The sequence below is a fragment of the Arachis ipaensis genome, chromosome B05, assembly GCF_000816755.2.
Source record: "Arachis ipaensis cultivar K30076 chromosome B05, Araip1.1, whole genome shotgun sequence".
NCBI classification, from domain to species: Eukaryota; Viridiplantae; Streptophyta; class Magnoliopsida; order Fabales; family Fabaceae; genus Arachis; species Arachis ipaensis.
Window position 1 is genome coordinate 123,746,721 of NC_029789.2, and position 6,000 is coordinate 123,752,720.

Below are 6,000 nucleotides of genomic sequence, written 5' to 3' on the forward strand. Positions count from 1 at the left end.
TTAATTGATTTGGTTTCCACTAATGCTTATCTTTTACCAAATTAAATTGGTTAGTTAGGATTTGTGGATTAAGATCAATTATGCCTACTTGATTTTTCTTCGATGTTTAGGGGATGACAAACTAGGATTAACTCTTCACAATTGTCATGTTCGTGGTCAATGACAAGGATAGGAACCCTTGACTCTCAATCCTTGCCAAGATCCTTTTTGCGCTTGAATTTCCTTTCCTTGTTTTAATTGCTCTTAGTTTACATTCCTTTGATGTTTACTTATCGCTTGCTCTTTAATTTCTTGCCATTTAAATTTCCGTCATTGCGATCAAAGTCCCTTTCTCTCATAGCCAATGATACGCACACTCGATTATAATTACGTGGGAGAACGACCCAGAATCTAAAACTCCCAGTATTTGATTTGAATTGTGATCATTTTCTAAACTTTGATAGGGTTATTTACTGATTTATGACTATACTATTGACGAATTCGAGTTTTATAACTTTCAAAATTCTAAACCAATATTTAGCCCTCATCAAAATGATAACAAAACAATAATCGCATCACACTGGAAACGTTAAAGGTAACAAGCTTCTACTCGAAATACAGGGACTGCTGTTGTTTTCTTTTAGTCTGATATAGTAGTTTTGGCGACTTTTATTATAAGGAGATCCTGGTCTTAGGCCACTCCTTAAGGTAGAGAATTGGTTTCGTAGACAGTCTCTTGTACGGGCAGTGATGTCTATAGAAGTGTATCCCACACAGGTTCAACGGCAGTTTGGGGAGTAGGCTCTTCCGAATTTACGAAGGTAGGAGTACACAGAAGCTCTATAATCTGTGTTACTAAAGGTTCTGAGGGAATAACCTTGTCAACTTTGTTCAGAACCTGTACCAGGTCAAATAAAGTTGACAAAAGGATTGTTTTGCCAGTCGAACAATCTGTGATTGTAGGAACTGAGGGAGAAGGACTTGTAGGCTTAAGTACCAGAATTGTACCTCCTTCCTAGGTAAGGCCGGCGAAATTAGATATCCTAAGTTATGTTCCAATACTTATGAACATTAAGATCCCAGGAAGAATTTAGGGTTCTAGCACTTTGATGAAACAAACAGTGACTGTACTGTTTCCGTTTACAGTACTAAGGTTCCGAGTATTCCACCCTACTTTAACTAGAGGGGGTCAGTACCAGATAACTGTCTCGATAGGGATGTGTTGGATCTGTTCGTGGAGAGAATGCTCTTTATTTTGTCCTACTTAGTCCCTTTCATCTTTAAAAGAAGCTGTCTGCTTTGAGAAAAAGGAGATCCAGACTTCGTCCCTGTAGATTACTAAAACGAAGTCGTTCTTCCAGAAAAAAGCATTGAAGGGTTAGGGTCAAAGGTTTTAAAAGTTTTGTACATGTGAGACTCTAGTTATAAAGACCTAATGTTTTATTAAGTTTGTGAAGAGTTCGTCAAATAGTTTGGCTACTATTCGTAAGTCTACTACTACAACTCTATCTTAGAAGGTAAGTTAGAGGTTGTATGAGTAGATACGTCCCACGAGTTATAAGAAGTCATTTATTACGGGTTACTCATCGTGTCTTAAATAGTAACTGTCTCTTCGAAATGCATTTTTGGAGCTAAGACTCCTTATACTGGAGGTGTCTTTCACCATAAATGCATGCGTATGTCGATGAGTTTAACGTAGTAAGTTTCTTTTTATAATGTTAAAAGATTTTCTTCAATTCTACGTATAAGGGAAGAAACTTACCAAAGTACGAATAAGGTATTTTTTGTTAGAACGAATAGGAAAATTCGTGTTTCTTTTGAACGAAAGTCGTTTACAATAAAGTTGAACCTTCCAATTTTTACCTTTAAATTAGTCTAGACTCAAAGGAGGTTTTCCTGGGAAACATTAAAGTTTGTGCCTTCCTGTATTGGGACAATACCGGAGAGGAAAATTTAGTTTTTTATAACTACTTCGACAGCGGGGTTTTCTATAATTTTTAGAATAACTCGTTAGTTTAATGTGGTTATCTAAAAATGTTACAGATCCCCTGTTGGAAAGTAGAAGTCCTAGATGAAAAAGAAACTTTTTACAAAGACTTCGGAGATGAAGATTTTCATAACTCTTTGGGGAAAAATTTGGAAAATTTTAATCATCATTCCGTTTCGTTTCAGAATTTTGGAGGTAAAATTTTGTTGTTAGACCACTAAGTCTTCAATAAGTTTTTTAGCTGGTTGAAAATTTGGCAAAGAGATGACAGGGACTTTGAGGATTGAGACCACTCAGATGAAGAGCATAAGTTTGTGCGAGTAGGTTTCGACAATTACGGGAAACAGTACTTAGGTTACTGAGGAGGAGGCTAGTGTCACTACTAAGGGTGTTTAGTAGGGAGTTCTAGTCGGGATAAGATTGTTTGAGGGATTGGTTCACCTTCCCAAATTGGTTTGGGAGACGTATACCAATATTAGCGTAAAGACGAGGACTGGACCGAGAGCTTCTTTCTCTTGATCCAAAACAATCGAAGTTACGGTTATTACAGATACTTACCTTGTATCTACCATTTTGACTTATATTGTAGTACTCATACGAAGTCGTATACTGATACCATCCGTGTCGGATAGTTCGACGGGTACTTTGAAGACTTCTTCGTTATCGGTTGCAATAACAAAGACCAAAGTCACCGGTTGAGTTTCCTACCACCCTATTGATGGAAAGCCTATTGGTTTTTGTAAGTTAGAAGAGACGGTATTTTCAGTTACTAGTCTTGCTTGGCTAGTAACCACTACTGCCCCTTGGGTAGGGGCTACGACAATTATGGGATTAGAAATGGTATCGTTCGGTAAAGTAACCACTAGGTAGAGAGACCTTTCTAGCAAGCCGACTTGACGAAAGGTTAGAGTCTACGTTTTGGAACAGACTAAAGGCCACCATATTTCTGTGGAAAGAATGGTCCCACATGTGGTCTCTTCTATCAGTTGTTGGAAAAACCTTTCTTTTCAAGGAACGACCTGAGGGTTTTAGAGAACCTCTATTTCATTCCCTGTTTTATGCATCGAATTGGGGCCTACCCTATTATGGGATACTGCTCAATTCAATACCAGTTGATCAAAGAAAATAGGTCTTCCAACGAGATTTCTAAACAGTTCTACTGTTTTAGGTTTCCGTTGAACGAGCTCTTTTTTGGGTTTTAGCATAACTAGATCCTTGAAAGACACTTGTTAAGCCAGAAGGACGAACAGTAGGTTCTTTTAGGTTTTCTGGTAGGTTAGCTTTTCAAAAATGATTTGGATTAGGACTTTTCTTAAAGTCTTCCAGATCTTCTCCAAAAGTTTTGGGATTTTTACTTTTCTTAAAGGTTTCCTTAAAGGTTTTAATGGGTGTTTTTTTGGGGTAATAAACGATATGTACATTCTTTGGACCTGTATAATCGTTTATGACGGCCAATTTTTCTTTCTAATTATTAGATTTGGAACTAGGAGACTAACTCCTTGTCTAATTATTAGACTACAATCTTTCGAGTCTTTTACTAAGATTGGTTCTTAGAAGCCTACTATAGTTATTGTAGCTTTAGCTACTGTAACTTAGTAGGAGTCTAAGTCTACAGTTCGTTTAACCACAAAATAGGTTTCTAGTTCTAGAGGATAAACTATGATAACTTCGATAACTGTTAGGACTTGTTTTCTTTCTGAAGGAAAACTTTGATTTTTTTAGAAATGTTTTCCTCTTTTTTGGGTTTTTGGACCAGGAATCGTTATTTATACTACAATTTGGATAAAAGTTTTTTAATCTTTTTGTTCAATAAGCAGGGTATTGATAAGTCCTGGAGGTCAGACTCCAGTTGTTAGAGTTTTCTCTTTAGGTCCTTTAGTCCTCTGTAGTTCTGTTAGTAGTTGAATAAGAGAGGGTTAATTACGTTCACCCTCTTAGACCACTACTTGAACTAGTTTGTCTCACAAGATTCCTTGTTCTTTTATTTTAGAGACTGCCGTTGCTCCCTTTTCTTTAAGATTCTTATTAGTTACATAAGAGAAAATACTTTGTAGCACAAGTATAGGCTTAACAGCAATTTCTAAAACAAAAACTGTGGTAACGTGAGAAACTGAGTCCACGTCTAAGTTTGACATAATTCCTTCCAAACCAGGGGTGCTTTATAAAGCTTTTTTGATGACTTGCGGAATCGAGTTATTGGCCTCTTTCCGATTCACAGTTAAAGTTTGATTGTCTACAAAAATAACTTTTCCCATTATAGTCCTAAGGGTGGCTTAAATAATAACGTTTTCTATAGTTTTTACTACACCAGAACCCCTGTGGAAAGTATTAGGAAAACAAAGGAATAGACCGTCTGAAAGGCCCCGAATGGAGAAAACAAGTCCCTGTTCATTGGAAGAAACTCAAGGACCTAAGTGGTTTTGTTTTTAGAAATTTAGATTAACTTAGGTTCTGATCTGTCTAAACAAAGAATTTTCTTCTTTAAAGAAAATTTTGGGAACTTAGGGTTGAGAGGGTTGGTTTCTAAGTCCTGTTTTAATTTTTAGAAAACTTGGTTTAACTTTTCAGATAAACAAGTCTAAACGGAGTACGAAAGACCTTATCCTTTCTTGTGCAGCAACTAGAAGGAATACTTTTCTTAAAGTTTCTTAGTTTTTAGGGATGTTTTCGGGCGGGTTAAGTTTACTTACTCGTCGAAAACGTCGTAACAGTTTCTCTTTATTTTCTAGAAAACCTATTTCCTAATTAAGCAGGATCGTTCTCAGGAACCAGAACGAGACGAAAAATACAATTATTCGTTCGACTTTATCTTGCTCCTTGGGGATCCGAACAGTAGTTAATGTTTGGTGACTTACTTCGGGATGTTACCTAAGCAATAGGATAGGGTTTGTTTTTTCTAAACGAATCGTCCAATTTAAGACGTTTGTAAAAGAGTTTTAAACTATACTTTAGGCCAAAAACCGTCTAAGTTTAGTGGCTTAGTCTGGCTATGTTTTGTCGTAAATGTCAAGGTAAACCTGTCATACTTACCTTACATTACGGAAAACCAGACTTTTTACGGGGTAGACTTAAAGTTTTTTAATACTTACTATAAAAGTTAGGTATAAGTCTAAAACGTTAGCAAATGTAACTACTACAAGATTAAAAAAGGGTTTGAAATGTACTTGTAAAGTTCGTACAATTTTGAAAGTACATGTAGTAGGTTTTTTTACCAGAACGACAGAGATTCTGTTTTTAACAAGAGAAAGTTTGTTTTTAGGCAAAAGAACCAGTATATTAGAAGGTTCCGTGATATTGAGGATAACTTTCTAGTTAAAACAAACGTCTTTTCAAAGGTCTAATATAGGAACTATTTGGAGTCGAGGTCTCCAAGGATCCAACAGAATTAATACAAAGCCTAAAGTAGGGTTTAGAATTGTTGGAGTAATTCGGAGAGGTACTATCCGAATTCTTTTTAGGAGGTGGAACCTGTCTTTTTGTAAGACTATAATAGTCCAAGGAATTTTGGTTTCAGGCGTTAGAAGGAACAGAAATGAATGGCCAAGGAGTACGTAAGTTTTATCACCTTTGTCTACGTAGTCTAAATCCTATACCGCCATAGGATTTTGTTTTTGACGTACTATTTCTTACATAGTAACGTAAATGTAGGTTTGTAACCTTATCATGAGTTGTTTTTATAAGGTGATAGTTTTTTCTTTAAAATCGGTAGCAAAATACGTAGTGTTTTAAAGTTAGACTGAATGAGTTGGTTTTCAAAAATCAGGCTCAACTAACATTTAGTCGATTTCTACAAAATGTTTTACTACAATTTTTAGAACGAAGTTTTGTTCAAAAACGGTCCACCGTTCGATAAAATTCGTAGAAACTAAAACTATAACTCGTATAGTTCCCGTTGAGTTTGAGAGAGGGACTGAAAGAGTGTGCACTTATAAACGTCCCTCTATTTGTCTTTCTTCTACGGATTTTTCCGTTGGAACCGGAGTCGCTCTCCGTCTCCGTAAGCGGATCGGGATGGTCCCGGTTAGTCTTCTAGA